The 20,050-nt window shown below is 40.9% G+C and overlaps 1 protein-coding gene and 1 long non-coding RNA gene across 2 annotated transcripts in view; both read left to right on the top strand.

Annotated features, from left to right (window-relative positions):
• The window catches only part of RERG (RAS like estrogen regulated growth inhibitor), a 220,397-nt gene that overhangs the window by 194,096 nt on the left and 6,251 nt on the right, over positions 1 to 20,050 (top strand). The window lies entirely within an intron of this gene.
• On the top strand, positions 317 to 7,796 carry LOC109296261. The gene is made up of 3 exons (XR_002096937.1): positions 317 to 327; positions 1,997 to 2,000; positions 7,723 to 7,796. It is a non-coding gene; the product is annotated as an uncharacterized LOC109296261 (long non-coding RNA).

Raw genomic sequence — 20,050 nt, 5'->3', positions numbered from 1 at the left:
ACCACATCCTTAGCTTTTGCTACTTCGGTGAGCTGACCCAAGATCTTCTCCCTCAACACAATCCTTAGGGCTTCTCTGCCCCTAGTTCCCCTTCTTTTCAAGTGGGCACTGACCCTGCCTCTCTTGCACTGGTCCCCATCCCTATTGGCCCTATATGTGGCCTTCTGGCTCTAACCATACCTTCAGGGCTCTTATTGTGGCTTCCAGTCACTCCCATAGCCACACCCGTGCCTCACAGACATTACTCTAAATTAATTTACTGGCTCTTTAATTTTTGTCTTTATCTCTGCTTATTCAAACCATGGTCTGTTGGCTGTTACAGAGCTGGTCCCCCAGTTTTTTCCCCTTGCAGGGCTCCAAGCATTGAGTGCCTGCACAAGACACCTTCCCCCCTCCCCCCATGGCCTCCAAGTACCCCTTATAGCCACTCTCAGAGCTCTGGTTAACCAATACCTAAAAAGAAATCAATAATCTAACATAAACTCCTTAGCTTTTTGAGGCTCCCAGCAGAGCTTCTTCCCCTTCAAAGGGTCTCCACACCCTTCTGGCCAAACACTGTTAACAGAACCCAGGTGCTACTAACTCCTGAATCAGCAGATATGCAGTCTGCAGGCTGGATCCTGCTAGATCCATTTAACTGTGCTGTTTGTATCTGCTGTCTCTTGCAGTTAGGTTCCCTGTAAGCTGCACTTGCTTTGCTGGCTCTGTTCTACTCTGCTTTCTTCCTTCTAGTAATAGGAGTAGGAATCCCCTATGACAGCTAGGAAAAGTCTTTAATAGAGCGTATCTTTACCTACTGTATGCTCCCAAATATGATATGCACCTTGGTATAGGAAGGCAAAAGAAAATTTTTCCATGAAAATAAGTAATTTAATCTAACAAGTAACAAATGCATAAAACCACTTTGCTCCACTCATGATCACAGGTGTTCACATATGCTACAAAGCTGACTCAGCAAGTGTGGGCATATAATGTCAACATGCAACTAGAAATAGTGGTAAACCTGTGTGAAGTCATGATATGAAGTCATCTATCAGCATACCAAAAACATACTTTTAACCAAATTGTTTGGAAATCAGTTTCCTCCTTTAAGACACCCCAATTTTTGCTGGCTAATTTAAAGGGAAAAGTGTGTGATATGTGAATAAATGCAGTATCTTTTGGACTATCTACTTACTTCCAATGTAGTATTATGAAAGTCATTCAGTCTACAGTTTTAAAAAGTAGCCTCTCATTGTGTATGTGTCTGTTTTAGGGGGTGAATTTGAAGCATCCCTGCTCTTCAGTAGAGATGATGCATACCCCTGTACTTCAGTTCCAATTCTGCAAGTGTTTGGCATTCTTGAGAATCGGGTGCAAAAAGGAGTTACTCCAAGTCATCAGTCACATCAGAGAATTTGAGGCCTAGGGCCTGATTTTTCAAATACACTGAATAATCATGTCTTTAGATCTCAAGGATATTCATGAATGACTCCATGTCTAGATAGGAAGAGATATTAAGTGGGGTTCCCCAGGGATCTATCTGCCTTGGGGCAGGTGTTGTTGGAAGGGTTTAGTCAGGGATGATTCCACCTTCAGAGGGGGCCTGGACTAGATGACCTTATGGAGTCCTTTCCAGCCCTAGTTTCCTATGATCTTAGCACCACTGAAAGCCTAGCCTAACGTATCTAAATATTAGAGCCCAAATATTGAGGTACACAATATTAGAGGCTACCCTCAAAAACATCAACGTGCTTTGCAGTAGCTTACACAGGAAGCAAGTGGGCACAAGATCACCTTTTTTCTCATGATCTTTTGATTTCTTCCTAATCTTGCTACCATCACCAAAGGGTGCTCGTCCTCAGTCATTCAGGAGTTCAGCTTTCTCCAGGGTGCTGGTAACCACTTCTCTTGAGTTGTTGAGCAATGGCCCCACACTCCTATTTGCTTTCCTCCTGCTCCCTGTGTACCTAAAGAAGGACTTCTTGTTGTCCTTGATTCCTGTTGGTAATCTGAGTTTGGTTACTGCTTTAGCCTTTCTTATCTGTTCCCTGCAAATGCAGGCCATCATGGAATAGTCTTCCTTGGGGCCCACTCCAAGCTTCCATTGTCTTCATAAGCCTCTCTCTTCTTTTTTAACAGTGAGTTTTCTGTGACATTTTATGTAAAGAAGTTTTCCTTGTTCTTCTACACAATTCTATTTATCTATTTCACTTGAAAAATATAAATATATCAAGGTGCCATACCTCAAGGTGGCATATGTACTCTGCATTAAGAACAAGAAAGTTTGTCAAGTGACTTTGAAAATGAAGAAATAAAATAGATGAAAACTCTTCAGCTACTAAGCAGCAACAGATTTTGCTAGAACGACTGGAGCTGCAAGTAACAGAAAAGTCATTTTTAAGGTTTATTTCTTCCATCAGATTCTTAGGCTTCCACTGATCTCCCCCCTCCTGGAATCCATGGATAGTTCCCATTTATACCAATACACATGCCTTCCAAGGCACTGGAAGTACATTAGTCCTGTTTAGACTGAACAGCAGGGTACAGGCAACTCCTGCTGAATGCTGTTTCGCTTAGCGCTGCTTCACTATAATGCTCATTTTAAATTGATACCTGGTTCCACTTAGCGCTCAGTGAGTTTCATTATAATGCTTACAGTTGCCATCTTGGGTCATTAAAAATACTTACAGTCACCAGTCATCAAAACTTCTGGTTTCACTTAACACTCATTTCACTTAATGCTTGTTTTTTTCAGGAACCAATTAAGAACACTAAGCAGGGGTTGACTGTAAAACGAATTGTTCTTCTGTAATACCAATTGTTTCACTGAGGCCCTGGCAAACAATATATTTAAAGTTTGACTAATATGTTAATGGAGCAATTATTTGTGTAATATGCCTCATGTTCAAGCAATTCATCACCTGATAATAAGTCACAAAAATGGTGATCAAGCCACAAGGATGTAACTTGTTAAATGTAGAATACCTTTCATGCTGAATTGTATTTTGTGCTTTATGTTGAATGTGTGGCATGTTATGCATAGGGTGATAGTGAATGGTCAGGTCCCCTAACAACCCAGATGGACTGCTTCCCCCTCCCCACTCTTTCCTGCAAGGGGACTCTGACTCCCGCTGAACTCTCCTGCCCCAGGGTACCTCCCCAGGAGATGTCATAAGTCACCACTCCACCTCCCTTTTTTCAATTAACCTTCAAAGCTGCTTTTTTAAGGATCATTTTAACACCTCTTCCCCTGTGAGAGCTAGATTGTAAATATTCAACATGACGTACTTTACTTTCACACAATAGGAATGTGTTGGGGAGAAAGGAAAACACACATGCACACAATGGGGAGAGAGAAAAAACGTAAATATAAAAGCAGTTCATAAGGTGTCCTGGGAGAGTTCAAACCCCCCCACTCCTACCCCCCCACCCCCTGTCCTTTGCATGGCAAAGGGCAGGGGAGCAGCTCTTTCATGCAAGAAGAGCAGAAGTGTTCAGCTCAGACCTCACTTCTCTTCAGCATCACAAGTAAAGGGGTTTAAGGAAGTGGGGTGAAGAGGGAAATGACAGCCCCTGCCAGCAGCTGTCCAGTTCCCCTTGCTAGTGAGTGCTGGCAAAGCAAACTTCCAGGATGCTTTTTTCACCTCTTGATAGCTTGCCCTATAAGCAAAAAGCAAGTCACATGGAGCAACAGTTTCCATTGGTCAACATTACCTGTCATCAGGGGCCTAATGGTCAAATCCTTTAAGCCATTCATGAAATCCAGGGTCATGCAGCACTGGGATTGATGCCAGGATATCAGCTCTATGCATTTCTTATACAACGGCACCAACTTTAACATGATACATAAAACTGTGGCTTTTATTGTTCCATTCTCACTTTAGGAATGACAGCCTTAGTAGCAGATATTCCACAGAGAGCCTCTATATCTTAGTTGTTATTACTTAATTAGCACATCACTCTACTCCCCCCTTTTTTTTGGAGTTGTTAGGTATCTCTTTTTAAAGTACCAGGTATCCAGGCTAATTGGTTATCTGTCACTGAATGATGGATGAACCATTCCAGTCTCTGTTTAGATGAAATCACAACATTGGCTGTTTAGATGTATAGTACAGTGGTCAGGGATGTATTTGGTAGCCATGTTGGTCTGAGACAAAAAGAAATGCAAAACTCTAAAATGCTTGGGTCAGAGATGAGCTTTTTATTGGACCAACTAAAAAATTGCAAAAAAAATTATCTTTTTCTGCAAGTTTTGGGCACACGTGCCCTTCCTCACGCTCAGGGAAAATTAAAGATGGTAAAAAGTCCCCATTGGTAGAAAATAAACTTCATTTTGCACAGAGGAACCTGAAGGTGGAAGTCTGTTCCTCTGGGTCCATGAGAGTGTCTTTGCAAGTTACTCTTTGATGTGCAGATAAGGATTCCTTTCCTGGTGGTGTAGTACAGTGGTCAGCATCCTCTTTAAGCTGCAGGCTTGAGTTGCCCCGTTTGGATCAGGACAGGCAGGTACTAGGACCCTGCCACCACTGCAGTTATTCCCTGCGCCAGCACAGGGAAAGTTCCTGCCACTTCCTTTTTTTTCCCGTGGCAGCAAAGGAAGGTAAGCACTGCTGAAGCACACCACTGCCGTAGCCTCACATCTTTGGTTCAAATGGCTCCATGGGCCAAAGTTTGCTAGCGCCTGGTACAGCTTATGCTGGAATGAGTGAAACTAAATTTCCAGAGCCAGGTCCAGTATTTTCCAAAAAGTTGGGTTGTGTGGATTCAGCCCTTCTGCTTGTTTTTCTGCAGCAAAGTGGATGTAAGTAGGGGCTTACATTCATGCAGCACTTTCTGTTACAAACTCCCAATTTGCAGTACCAAGCAAATATGTTTTGGTGTTTAAAAAAAGTGTTTAGATACTTGGCACATCCATGATACATTTTAACCAACAGTCTAAAAGTGCTGCACAACCATTAATTATCAAACAGCACTTTTCTGCTGTGGGTGTTAGCGTAGGACTAGAAATACTTGCTCTACATTTTATTTTTGCTCTATTTACACATAAAAAACCCCATGATAAAACAAACCTGAGAAGTCCTGTGTGCCACATTAGCTGTTGCTCATCTGTTGCTAGGCAATGGCAGCATGAACATTTGCTTGCCATCTCCCTGGCCTGGCCCAGGGTGAGTGCAATGGCTTACAACAGGCAGCAGCAGTGTTTGCAGCTGTACATAAGGAAGATGGATCTTTTGGGGCTGCACTGCTGTTGTTTGTTGCCATGACAGCAGAAAAACAAGTACACCGTGACCAAGAAGGCCACTTCCAGCAGCCAGAAACTTTTGGGGAATGGAACTTTTCATGGTGGATGAAACTCGCACCTTCACAGAGGCCTTAAATCCTATTCAGTTTCTGCAAGGTGCATAAACTCTCTTTTGGCTCTGTGCATGGGGATAAATGTCACCTTATAGGCCAAATCATGACCCTTTGACACCAATTCATACTGGTAGCCTGACTAGAAGAAATCACATCCCCATTGACTTTAACAGGGTCAGGATTTCACCTTATGTTTTACAACGGTCCCCATGTGTGAATTACCCTTAGTTCATCATTGCCAGCCCAGGACTTATGGCTCCTGCCCCTTAACCTATAAACTCTACTCCAAAAGCATGAAAGAAATAGTTTGATTGAAACAATCCAGCAGTCAGTTAACTATAAATGAGATGGAAATATTCACCACTTTACCAAAATAGATTTTCAGGTGCAAGGAGGCGCACAACCCAATGACGATGGATTTGAGGCACCATGACCATACATGGTTGTATTGTGTGTTTCAGTTAACCAGGAATGGTTAAACATGGTGCACCATATCATACTCTGTGCAGCAGCACTTTAATACAAGTGTATGTACTAAAACCATGATGGATAGGGCAGTGGATACCCACAAGTCTGTTATCTGCTTTTAGAGAATCTAGTTTTGCCATGCAAGCCAATTTGAGGATTCCAGGATTCTTCTCTGAATTCTGCCACAGACTTGCTGGGCAGCTCTAGGCTAATTGCAAAAACCCTCTGCTTCATTTTCTCACCTATAAAATCCCTCATCTCAGAAAGGTTGCCAGTCTTTAATGGATTAATATTTGTAAAAATCCAGATCTGAAACGTTCCTCGAAATTTCAAGTGTTTGTTTCGCCAAAGGTTGCACTTTAACTTGGATCTTGTATTAAAACAACCAAAAAGTAATATTCTGTTTGCTCTTTCTAAAGGTCAACTTGTTTCCTCATGCTGCTCCCAAAGTTCTTTTCCTTAGCTGATGACTTATTTTAGGATATCAATCCTGCTGAATCCTGGTTGAAAGAATTGCTACCTAATGCATAACCAACAGAACAGTTTCTGAGAGAAATGTGCGACAAGAAAGCTAAAAAGAAGCTCTATCTCCTGGGCTGCCATGCTTTGTTGAGGTGCTCCTTAGTGCAGTCTGGTGGTGGTGCAGACATGTCACATGGTAGAGTGATGTACAGCATAGATCTCAGGTATTGGACAGCATAACCTTTATAGCACAGAACTCCATGCAGGTTTATTGGCTCTGCCAGGAAGTGTGAGAGATGAATTGTTAATGCAACACATTGTAGCACAGGGACTGAAAACTGTTATTGGATGTCAGCGTCTGCCTCCCGCCCTGTATCAGTAAGCTTAGCCTCACTCTGCTGCTCTTTTGGGTGGAATCTTAGTATTCCTACATGTTACATTTAGGACATATTGCATTTAGATCATAATAAGCATTTATACAGCTTAGAAGGTTTTCTGTGCAGTTGCATGTTAATGCTTACTATGATCCTAGTACTCCACTGGAACCAGGTAGAGTGGGATCCCAGGGCTGGTTCCCAGGTGATTTTTGGTCTCAGTCCTAGGATCGCACTGAAGCTAGTTTAAGACTGTGGTAATGAGGCTGGGAGCCAGACAAATAGTTGTTTGTCAGGCTTCCTCCCTACACTCTGAGGCCAGTTCAGAGCTCTGGTGTGCTGTGGGAGCTGGGAGGGACCCCAGCACCACACAGGAGCCAATTCCAACCCCCACACATTGCAGAATATTTGAACTAGCCCCTCTGGAGCTGCAAACAGCTGTTTGCAGCTCCCAGCCTCCATACCACATCAGAGCCCATTGACTGGTGCAGTGTGGGGTCAAGTGCAGCGTAATAACGGTTTGTCTGGCTCCCAACCCCCCAGCACACCAGAGTCTCTTGATTGTATTACCTCCATGAAGCAGTCCCACATGATGTAATACTGTCTAGAGATACTCCTTGTCGGAAAAGGCCTAACTTTACTATTCCAGGATGGCACATGTTTTACTACTATAATTGTGAGATGTTAGCATTGTAAGTGAGGTTACATGTATCAAATGAACACTACTAAGTGTAACATGTAACAGTATCCTTAGAGTGACATCAGATTCTTCTGGGCCTTGCACTAAGAAATTGTAAGCAATGGGATTTTGACTGGCTCCTATATAGCAACAAAGAGTTCACTTTATGTTGACTGCAAATAAATAAGGCACTTCAGTATGTGCTATAAGGAAAGTGCATATTCAATGTTTTGCTAAAACAGAGCTTTATGCTGGAGCAGCCTCAGTCTGACCCCTCATTTCTTCAGGATCAGTGGGCTTATCCACACATGCGCAGTAGCCTAATTTACTGTGCAGTAAAGTGTCACCATCTACATGTGCACCACAATTAGGGCACAGTAGATTAATTTATTCCGGCATAAGATAGTCCTGTCAAATACAGGTACTATCCAACAGCAGGGTAAATTACTGTGCTTAAATGCATGTGTAGATGGTGACAGAGTTAGAATCATAGAATAGAAGGACTGGAAGGGACCTATAAGATCATCAAGTTTGGTCCCTTGCTGTGGGCAGGAGGTTATTGGGCTCAAACAAGCTCAATGACGTGCTTGTCAAGCCTCCTCTTGAACACCTCCAAGGATGGTGACTGTACCACCTCTGCTGACAGTGTGTTCCAGATTCTACATGCCCTTATGGAAAAGAAGTTTTTCCTTATGTCTAGCGTAAATTTCTCAATTAACTTATGCTCATTGGTCCTCATCCTCCCAAGGGGTGCCTTTTTGAAGAGTTGCTCCCCTAGATCTTGGTGTTCACCGTGACATATTTGTAGGCAGCTGTCAAGTCACCTCTCAGTCTTCTCTTACTCAGGAAAAACAAACCCAGTTCCTGGAGTCTCTCCTCACAGGGCTTATCCTCCAGTGCCGAGTAGAGGGGGAGGAGCACCTCTCTGGATCTGTTCCCAACACATCAGTTGATGCACACCAGAGTTCTGTCTGCTGGCAACTTCATCACATTGTTGGCTCATATTCATCTTCTGGTTGATTTTCATCCCCAGGTCCCTTTCAGATGCAGTGTCAGCCAGTGAACCCCCACCTATCATATAGTTATGGTGAAAGTTCTCCCTACCCAGATGAAGGACCCAGCACTTGTCCCTATTAAACCTCATCTGATTGCATTCAGCCCATAGGACCAGTCTGTCAAGGTTGTCCTGGATCCTTACTGTATCCTCAGCTGTGCCTGCATTTCCCCACAGCTTGGTGTCATCCGCAAACTTAATCACTGCACTTTCCACTCCCTCATCCAAGTCATTGATAAAGATGTTAAGGAGCATGGCCACAAGCACTGATCCCTGGGGGACACTACTAGAGATGGCCCTCCAGGATAAGGCCATCCCATTGATCACAACTCTGGGATCAACCTCTGAGCCAGTTGCCAACCCACCTCACTGTAGACTGGTCTAGGGAAGTACCCTCCAGCTTAATTGAGAGAATCTCATGGGAAACAGTATCAAAGGCATTGCTGAAGTCTAGGTAAATGATGTCAACCTCATGTCCCTTTTTCAGCTGGTTAGTTATCTGGTCATAAAAGGACACCAGGTTTGCTAGGCATGACCTACCCTTGACAAAGCCGTGTTGGTTGCTTCTTAATACCTTACCAGTTGCAAGCTTCTGGTTGATGGCTTCCTTGACAGTTTTTTCAAAGATTTTTCCCAGGACCAAAGTCAGACTGACCGGTCTATAGTTTGCAAAGTCATCTCTCTTCCCTTTCTTAAAGATGGGTACCAATGGGTAGCCCTCTTCCAGTCATTCGGGACCACTCCCAAGTTCCACGACTCTTCAGACAGCTTTGCCAGAGGTCCCACTATGAGCTCAGCCAGTTCTTTCAGGACTCTCAGATGCAGGTCATCTGGCCCAGCGAACTTGAAAATGTTCAGTTTTTCTCAGAGTATCCTTACCTGTTCTGGACTGATTTCATGTGGACTGTTGTCTTCCCTGTATTCCCTGAGCCTCTGGACCAGTGACCAGTTCCTGTCTGATTTCAGGAATACCCATGAGAAGTAAATATTTAGTTTATTCAGTTGTATTAATTAGAAGTGTAGATGCACCCAGTGTTCACTAGAATTGGACCCTGCAGTAGTCCCCATCTGCCCAACTCCTTTTGTATTGCAAAACAGTAGAAAAATTAAGTTACTTGACTTCCCGCAAATTGCATATATCTTTTGGTGTTTCCCACTGTTTCTCTGAAATGGAAATTCATAATCAACTGTACTATGGAAATGAGCTAGGAGAAAATTCCCAATTTCTCTGAAGTATCTGTGAGGAAACAGACTGGTATAGATGAGAGCTCTTTAAATCCATGACATTGGCATCTGAAATGCATGAAAAAAAACTTATAGCAAAAAATCACAAGTGACTGCAGCAGAGGGAGAAGTTTTAAGAACAAAGTGTTTTCTTTAATATCAATCTCAAGATGTAAAATTCTTTTGACAGCAAAAACTCAACGTACCGTACTTTATAGCAGTTCTTGCATGTGCTGATTGTAGATACTTTACAGACCTAAAACAACATTTAGACAACTGATTACATTGTGGTGGGCATTAACAGTGCCCATAATAGTTACAGTTAAAAATAGCTTGCTGCTCATCATTTTCTAAAAGATTCACCAGATGGGCTGAAATTTCCCATGATGCTTCTTCATTTCAGGGTGATTTTTGTTTTAAGCATGAGCAAAATCTTCCTGGTTTGTTTTCATTCATGAGGGGTTGCATATTCTTCTTTCCTAATTCTTTCGACCACACTTTAAAAACAGACAGCAAAAATGACCTTGAAATTTGATGTGTACCTAATCCCTACCAAGGACTAGTGCCTCTGCTTGGATTTGAGGGAAGCATTAAACAGGAAAAGTTGAAAGGTGTTAAAAGTTTGAAAAAGTATTCCCACGGCTTACCAGGACTGATCCAGCTAAAATATTTAGCTTTGAGAATAAACGGCAGTGTCTGGTATCATTGCATATTCTTGCTTAGTCTTGGCAAGGACAAAGCCTGCTACTCAGCTTAGGTTTATAAATATAAGCCTCAAATATCAAGTCTGGGGAGACAGAAGAAAACCAGAGCTACTTAACAGACATTTTACCCTTATATTAGGATTTTTTCTGTATTTTAGGATTTTTTGCACATTAAGATTTTCTCTTTGAAGAATGACAACAACAACAAAATATATTTACTGCAACAGTGAACAAGAGAGGAGCTGCTTCTCTGTTAGAAAACAAGTTTTATCATTTTATGCCTTCCATTTATTTACTCTAAGGAGCAAAGATGGAAGCTTACCTTCTTCACTGTGAAGTGTGGATTTCTTAGTTAGGTTGGGTTGTTAAACACTGTCAGTTTCTTTTTTCTCCCTCTTTCCTGGAAGAAAAAGAAAATGTAAAATAAAATCTGTTAGTAAAATGCTGTGAGTCAAGATTTTTCTGCTTTCTTTGCCTCTTATCATTCACATACAAAAGGTTCTGCCTACGCTGCAGGCTGGAGGTGTAATTACAGCTCAAGTAGACATAGCTGAACTAGCTTCAATCTAACAAGCTATACTACCAATGGCAATGAAGGCATCACTGTGCAAACCTCACTTACCTGTCTGACACCCTGGGTATCTCAGTGGATTAGCTGCTCAAGTGGCTAGATTAGAGTTTACTCAGGTATGCCCACATGTACTGCAGTTAAACCTCTGAATCAAATGTAAAAGGCAAAGATTTTTGTGGGTGATCTTTTATTAGACCAACTGTGTTGCTAGAAAGGACAGAGAGCTTTCAGGTACCTCTGTACCCTTCCTTAGGCCTCAAAGAAAAAGGCAGACACAGCAGAGCTGAAGAGCAGATAGAATAAAGACGTGCAAAATTCCGTAAGTCAATAAAAACAGAATGTAAGAGAGAATATCAGTTGGCTAACAGACGAGAGAAATCCAGTAATTGCATTGCAATGATTGCAATGGAGACAGACTTGGAGGAGCTGTAACTGTGGATTATATCACTGTTGAGGTTCCCAGAGCAACATTAAAAATGGTAAGTTGCATATAATTTAGATCAGAAGTCAATGGAGGTGCACTGAGTTACAAGCCCTGAGGACCAGGCCAATAACTGCTGGTTTTTCCTTGACCCATATTTCTTTTGGCACGAGAGGCTTAATATTGCTATTTATGTTGTAAATTTTACATTTCTAAAACAAGTATACAAGAAACACTTCATTCCCTGCTAGAATTTAACGTGTATTTCCTGGCTTTTTTAACAAAACCTTCAAAAACACTTATAACAATCCAGTTCCCATTTTCAAATTTGAACTAGGCAATAAAACGCCTAAGTCTCACTTAAAGGTAATGACACTTTCAGTTCTCGATCACTTTGGAAACTGAAATTAGGCTACTAAGTTAATAAAGTGGTTTTGAAAATGTTACCTTTGTCAATTTTCTCTGTACAACTTTAATGCAGTATTAATGTCTGCAACCATTTTTATATGTGGTTCTCTATAGAGAGTTATGATGTAAGGGAGAGAAGGGTTATGTTTAAAAGCAAGTAGTACATTTACCTAAGAGAGTGTTTTAGGGGGAAATTACACATTATTCTTAGACCATACTACAGCAGACAAGGTTCTTTGGGTAAATCTGGTTTCTTTTATTAGACCAACTTTTATTAGTTGGTCTAACAAAAGATATCAGATTTACCCCAAAAACCTTGTCTGTTTATGTCGTTAGACCAACACAGCTACAACCTGTAGACCATACTAGGAGCACTTAAATGCAAATGTCCACAAATTAAAGCTTGTTAACTCATGTCAGGTGCCCTCTGAGGATCTCAAAGTTATGCCACTTCAGGCAAGGCTTAACTCTGGGCCATGCTACCTAACTTATATTAGGGTAACTTCACTGTGCTCCACAGAAATAAAATGAGCAATTTGTAGACCTCCAGAATCCCAGAATGCACTGCTCTCAGCCCTGCCCCCCCACCCAAAGCAGAGGTTGAGCCCAGGTGTCCCAGCTTTTAGCCATGCCCCCACTTGCAAACCCTCTAGTGGGAAATAAAAGCATTGTCACAAAGCAAATAATAATTGCAATAAATTAAGAAGCACTGAAGAAAATTTCAGATGACATTTGTGAGGAAATAGTGGGGAAAGGGAAGTCAAAGAGCCAGGAAGGGTTATTAAGGGCTATACCCAAAATGACTCCACTTATTAAGGGCTGTGCCCAAAATAACTGTGGCCCCAGTGGTGGCAAGATTGTGGGAAAGGAGTAATAGGAAGTAGTGAGTGGATGTAGAGAAAGACAGTTTGTGAACACAGGATGATGTCTGTGGAAACTATACTAGATTAAAATACACTTGATGGAATAGAGAAGAGGGATAACTGGGTAAGTCTGCACTTTGGGTGACAATGGTGAATGCTGGCAGGTGCAGCCAGACAAGCAGCATAGATGTCAGTTACTATTTTCCCCAACACCACTACCTTAGTTATGCTACTGGAATATAGTTTAATTGGATGTAACAGTCACATTTCTCAAATAAGTTAGAAATCTGGCACATTCAGATATTGCAGTGAGTACCACATTCAATAAACACAGGCATACATGATGAGAAGAACAACAGACTTCAATCATGGAACTGTAGGCAACCTCTGCAGATCCTGTGTTTGCCTGTCACCAGGGGTGACTGGTGCCTCCTGAGTCTGGGGGAGCACAATTTGTGGGCAGGCCTGGGGCCAGGCCAAAAGCCCCATATCCACTCCTGTACTTCTGTGCCTCAGCTTAGTGCCCCCCCCCCAACACACTGCCAGCCTGCATAGCAAAAAAACTGTCCCACTTTTGGGGACCAATCTCGGAGGGGGGGGACATGCCCCCCATGTCCCTTCTACCAGTCACCTGTGGCTTTCACTAACTAACTAGCTGTTCTCTCACTGAGGGACCATATCACAGTTCCCAGCTCCCTCAGTCTCCTGTTAGAGAACATTTCTAAATAATATCTTCTTTCATTGTATATTCCCTTTTAACAATAATTACAGAAATCAGTTAACATACCATCTAGAGGGGAGAGGTTACTAGTGTATAATCCTAGAGTAAGTCTTTACCACTTATTTTCCTATTCCTTCTTTTCTCTACATATTTTAACAAGTCTCTTTGAATCTTTCAGGAAGTTTTACATTCTTCTCAGACCAATAAAATATCAGATTCAGTTTCTGATTTGTTTTTGGTGGGAAGCTTTTCCTCCAAGTTTTGATAGACTTGAGTCATTTACCGGGATCCAGCTGACTTGCACTCTTGGCAGCTGTCTTTCACATAGTGCAGAGTTCATTAGCTTTCCTCTCACTGCATAATAGTATTTGCATTTGTGTCTGTAGGTATACTTCATCCCATAAGGATATGCTTGCATTTTCTGTTCTGGAAGAGTTGGTGTCTTCCTAAGAAAATTTTCCAGATTTGGGCTGTGACAGCCAAAAGGACCACCAGGAAGCATGAATCTTGTATCTTCTTGTACAAACTAAAACTGTGTCACCTCCCCAGATACCACAATGAATGGGAGCTTGTATACTCTATTTTTATTCTGGATGCTAAGAATGCATCTCACTTTCACTGGTATATTTATTTCTGAATGACCAGTTATTCTGATGTTTTTTGGTTGCAAAACTTCCACGACTAACTGTACTTCTATTTAACTGTGCAGGCAGATCATTTACAGAAGAGACCCCTGTCTTTCTGCATAGTTCCACATGCTCTCAGTTTCCAACTTCTTTTTCAGTTTGGAATTCAAAATCCTTCAAGTTCCTTATCGTTTACCATTTCTGACACCACCTAGAGATCAATGGATTCAATAAACAGGCATATATGAATGAGAACAAGCTTTAACTGTGGAGCTGCATGCAACCTCTGTACATCTCTTGTTTGGCTCTCACTAACGAGCTAGTTGCTTTCTCGCTAATGGAACATCTCACAATTCCTAACTCCCTCAGTTTCCTGTTAGAAAGCATCTGTAAATTATAACTTCTGTCATTACAATGAACAAGAGAGGAGCTGCTTCTCTGTTAGAAAACTAGTTTTATCATTTTATGCCTTAGTTAGGTTGAGTATCATGTACCATTTTTAATTAAACAGGTATCATAGAGCAGAATTTGGTTTATGAGGTAGTATTGTATTTTTAGATGTTTATAGCAAACCTGTTCTCTTACTCATGTTTTTTCATCACTTTGAAGTCAAAGTCTTTAATGACAGCGAAGGAGTTCAAATATGTATTAACCACATCTCACTGAGATGGGAAAGAACAGGATATAGATGGATCTGGAAAGGACAGGATATGTTTCTCCAGAACCTTTGTGCTTCCTGTTTCCTTCTGGATTAAAAATACCATGAGAACAACATTTCTCAGTGTTTTCTTCTAATTATCTTGGCATTTTTACCATCAGAACTGGAAATGAACTTGAGCCAGAACTCTGAATGAGAAAGTAATTCAGGACCATCTGTACTAAAAAAAACCATAGCTGGCTACGGTTCAAGTTTGGGTTTAATTTATGAAGGTGTTTGTTTCATCCAAATTGGTTTGCATCTTAGTGGAGTAAAGCAACATATTCCAAAAAACAGTAGCTAAAGATATTAAGGAGAAAGATACAATCATTGGCAATAAGACATTCTGTCCTTGTAGTCTCTTCATAGTCCATTCTGTTTTGATATATAAGGAGGGAACAAGAAATTGAAATAAAGGGGCCCAATTTCACCTGGTATTATTTGACTTCAGTAAAGTCAACTTGTGTCAACAGAGGATAAGGTGTAAAAGCTACCATAGGACTTCCGAGGAGATGTTTTTCCCCTCAAAAACACGGAAATATACTCCTTTAAAATAAATACATCAAACTGTTCAGGCTCACTGTGGACGCAAGCGTGTATTCATTCATCAAATAAATACAAGCTGAATCTTGAATCTAGTGTCATAACCACAAATCAGAAATGCTACCAGGTTTATCAGTAATTCAGGCTTTTTGGAGGACACTTGAATTCGGATTTTTGCCTCATGAACTTCATAACTTTCTCTGCATACTGATGATAATGTTTTCACAATGAATTTTAATAGCTCAAAAAAGTTATTTTGCAAGACTCTTCTTAAACAAAATACCACAGATCTTCTGAGGAAAGACTTTTTGATTTGCTTTTTGCTCTTTTAACAGAATATTGCTTTCCCTTTAGAGCTTCTGGAGTCTGTGGTGCTTCAGAAAAATTAATTAATTATACGGAATTAAACAAATGTGCCAATACACTGTAAGCTGAAAAAATAAACTGACTAGTGTTGCTTCAAAAATGCTTTTTGGGCCCATGGCATGGCCTAAATATTTATAGATTGAGCTTTATTTTACAAAATGATGGATCTTGTGAGAGTTAAGTGTACATTATTGAACAAAATGCTGTAGGAATGCAATGTTATTCTCAGGGTTTCGTTTTGTATAATGACATCAACTACAGGTCCAAAACATTAGGATCAGAAAACCTCTTTTTGCTCCCCCCCATCCCTTTTATCTAGTTAGAAGAATTATTAAAGGAATGGTAACATCCCTCATAGTCAATAGGCACATCTGCACATGCAATTAATGTGCACAAATAAACTCCAGAGCTTATTGCTCCAGATATTTTTGCTCCTGAGTGCACCATTGTAACGTACATGCAGGAACAAATAACTCTGGAGTATATTCATCCACAATACATTGAGCCTGGTTGGAGCAGCCCCAGATGGTAGCAGTCCAGGACTGCTCTGACCGGGCTCTATATGCTGCAGAATGACTGACTGGGGCACAAGAGTGCTTCAGTGCAGGGCTAGCCGGCAGGTAGCCCTGCACTGAAGCACCCTCATGCCCCAGCCAGCCAAGCAATGTCTACATGTGCGGCTGTACACAAAACAACTGCAAAGCAGGCTAATACTTTTACTTATGTGTAGAGGTAGAGATGTTTACTAGGGAGTTAATTAGGCAGCTCTGCAGTAAATGTCTTGTATAGACTCCCAATAGAAACAGATTTCCCTTTGTGAAGGCTCGGTATGTGCAAATTCACTCCTATTCGATGACCCTTTTTATACCAAAAATTCGTTATATGCGAGATAAATTCATTCTTATGTGATTGGTGTGGTGGAAGCCCACAGTCAGCTGCTTTGTGCGGTGCATTGTGAGAGTGATGTGCACTAAAATATAGTCTCCTGTGTGGATCTGTACTTGTCATTCATTGTCGGTGACACGTGTTTCTGTAGTTGCCATCCCCATTATGATAGTGCCCTGTGCTTGTGTGTACTGTCTGCTGTTGGTGAGTACCAAAATTGTCCTGTAAAAGTGGTAGAAATGGGTCTGGGGGTCAGTACAGTCAAGGTCTTGGAATGTATCTCTATTTGTTACATTGTAAAGTGGGTTCCCTTTATGTGAATTTGAGTTACCTGCTGTTTTCCGGGAGCACGTGTACAGCATAAAATGAGGGAAACCTGTAGTTTCATTTCTCTTCTATAACACATGGGGTCAGGAGTTCAACTGGTAGGTTTTACTGTTCCATATCAATCTTGCTAACAGTCTTGCCTACCACATCTCACATCATAGGACCCCATTCATTTCTTAGGGTCCAACAAATTTCTACTGTGATTGTAGCATTTATAGATAAAGGAAGACAACTATAACATTGAATTTCCACCTGCTTGACTGTAGTCATGTAATTATAATAGGTATATAACAGAGATTTATTGCCTGGTACAAATGGAGAATCCAGTGCTCAGAAAATTGCCCAAGATTATCCAGAAAGCAAGTATCAGAAACATCTTTCATAGAAACATCCCTCTACTGGTTGACTTCAAGTCAGGACACTTTACTTTTCTCTCTCAGTTTCTCTCTAAGTATTGTACAACAGAGATAGCACACATACGCAAAGTGTGAACCTTTAAGACTATTTAGCTCCTGAGAAAAGAATAAAACTCAAAACTTTATTGTCTGTACCCAGGTACTTTAATTCAGTAGATCCTAAAATTCTCTTTTGTAGTCACCATCTCCCTTTTGAAAATTCAAACCTATGATATTTCTTTAACACAAATATCCAGATAGTATTTTGCACTGTTATAAATGCCCTCAAATCCACAAATATTTACAGATCAGGCTCTGCTGTTTTTCTTTTCTTTTTCCTGGTTTTCACCCAAAATGTCTTTCACACAGCTCTTACCTATACCAAGCTACTCATCCAGGACAAAACATGCTCCTGGGCAGATGACTGGGACAAGTTATATGTGCCATAGAAATCCCACTGGTTTTCAATTTGAGGACTCAAGTGGAGACTGTATTTGTGCCAGCCCTCAGCATAAGGAATGAGTTTTATCATAAAGAAGGTCCATATGACTTCCTATACCCTGGCTTCTGGTAAAAACCATTGCACAGCTGTGGCTGCTTCAAGTATGTACAGATGAGAAATTCCTTCACAGCTTTTAATCAGACAGGCCCAGACATTTGAAGGCATTTGAGCATAGCAAGAACTCAGTGACTCAGGGTCTGTTCATACTATTTCTGCAGCACTCTCATGTTGTGCCCATACCTGCCAAACCTAGAAATGAGGTGACGCAGCCACTTGAAGGGTGACCCCCAAGATTTGTGGCTCCTGTGTATAGAAGTAGATGAGTGGATGATCTAGGCAGGCCCAAAAGATACACTGCTAGAAGCACTGTATAAATAGTATAGATGTACCCTAAAGTGCTTTCCTACCTAATGAGGGGGTGGGGGAAAAAATCAGTGAGACATAGGAGCCAAATGACCTTGATTACTTTAAAAAATAGGATTTTGGTTCTTTAGTCACTTATGCCTTAAAGCCTAAACATATCTTTAAAAAACCTGAGTTGTGGTACATGACCATCCTATGTCTATGTTGGGCCCAGATAATTAAGTATTTGTTTATATTAATGGCAACAGCACCACTTAATGCAATTAGACCACAATTTTATTTTCTTTTTTTTAATGGAAAGGGATTTTGCAGCACTGACAGTTAAAATACACCATTCTAAAGAGATGACATTCTCCACTAGGGAAAAGGGAACTTCACAGAGCATAACATCTTTTAAAAGTTCTGGTTCAATAAATGTGTTTCCTTCAATATATCGCCCCATTCCTAGTGGAGAGATTTGCACCAAATAAAAAGCAAATCTCTGACAATGCAAAGCATTCAGAGTTGTTAGCTGCAGTTTTCCAGTGAGCATTTTACTGTTGATGTAGACCATCTGTGAGCTGTAAATCTGAATGTTAACACAGACCATTTTCTAAGTTGTAGGTCAAATGCTATCACACTTCTCTGTTATCTGCTGCTTGTTAATATAAAACAAGTGCTCTTTGGCCATTTTTTTTTTCATTTCCTATCTGCAGCACTATACAGGCAGCAAATTGATCCCTGTTGTCTGTGACATGGATAGTGTGCATGTTTAATACCTACTGGCAATTCTTATAAATCATACATAGGGACATCTTTGCTTGGAATTTTTGCTAAGAAAGGAAGGAAGTGATGATTTCAGCATGTTTCTTAAAAATGGTCCTAAAATATCGAACTGTCCTGTAAATTTATCACATCATAAGTCCTGTTTATGTGCTTAATGGTTAGCCTGAACTGGAGCCTCATCTGTAGCCACATCACTTTCAAGCTAAGCAATGACAGGCTTGCTCAGCTTTTGAGCTGGAGGCCTGCAAACAAGTTGCACTGGTGTTTCAGTAAGTGGCACTCTTCCCTCTGGATTAATACATAAAAAATTAAGGTGGCATCATGGTGTCAAGGAGCTTTCTGCCACTAAGGTTCCTGTACTTTCAGTCGGGCACAAATACAAGTTCATGCCTATAGCAGTGGTCTCCAAAGTTCATAGATGATGCTAGCATGTCAGAATAGTGGAAAAGTGCGGAATACATAAAATATTCTAGGAAAAGATTACAAACCTCTATAAATATGTTCTTGATAATTATATCCTGTGTAACCCTAGGTTTTTTTCTCTTAAGTAAAACTGTTTGTTCAATATTCACGGCACAGATAATGCTGCTAATCAGAGTAAGTCTATACAGACACTGACCTCCTAGCTGTCACTAATCAGTATTGCAGATACAATTTTAATTGAGAGCTTTAGTTTTCTGATCCATTAAAACAGAGACCTGCCTCCAATTTTAATATTCTTGAATAGTTCACCACTATAGGCAAGATCCTTGGAAAAGAACTCTTTTGAATGATGAGCCTCTCAAACTAGAATTTAGTCTTTGTTTTCCATCCCCCCGCCCCCAACCCCAATCATTTCTCCTCTTGCCATTTTGATAATTGGGATTTTTTTTAAGTGAAGGGAAAATGGCCAACTTACTTTTTTAAAAGACCAAGGGCCTGTTCCATCTGTCAAATACCTAATTGCTTTCTTAATCACTCTTCTTAAGTCCCTGACAAACACTTGCCTGTCCACTTTTGCAAAATGTCTTCATCTTCACTTTGGCTAAGTACAAACAGTCAAGAAGCTTGAGGTTGAATCCATTCAGTCTTTGCAGGTTAGTCTAAACTACACAGATTAAATTGAATCAGAAGTGAATAGACATTTACCTTTGATTCAGAAAATGCAGCTACATGCTTGCAGTGGCTCAGACTGGAAGCTGGGGAGTGCTAGAGCACAGGTCTCTGGTGGTATATTCACATCCTCTTCCTGCTGCCTCTGAGATCTCTGGAATTTGCAGTTCAGAATTACAGCAGCAAGACTCTGCAGGGTTGCT

This window comes from Gavialis gangeticus, unplaced genomic scaffold, assembly GCF_001723915.1.
Source record: "Gavialis gangeticus isolate Ggan-Ray unplaced genomic scaffold, GavGan_comp1, whole genome shotgun sequence".
Lineage (NCBI taxonomy): Eukaryota > Metazoa > Chordata > Crocodylia > Gavialidae > Gavialis > Gavialis gangeticus.
The sequence above is the reverse complement of the archived record's forward strand: the minus strand, read 5'-3'. Positions and strand labels throughout refer to the sequence as shown.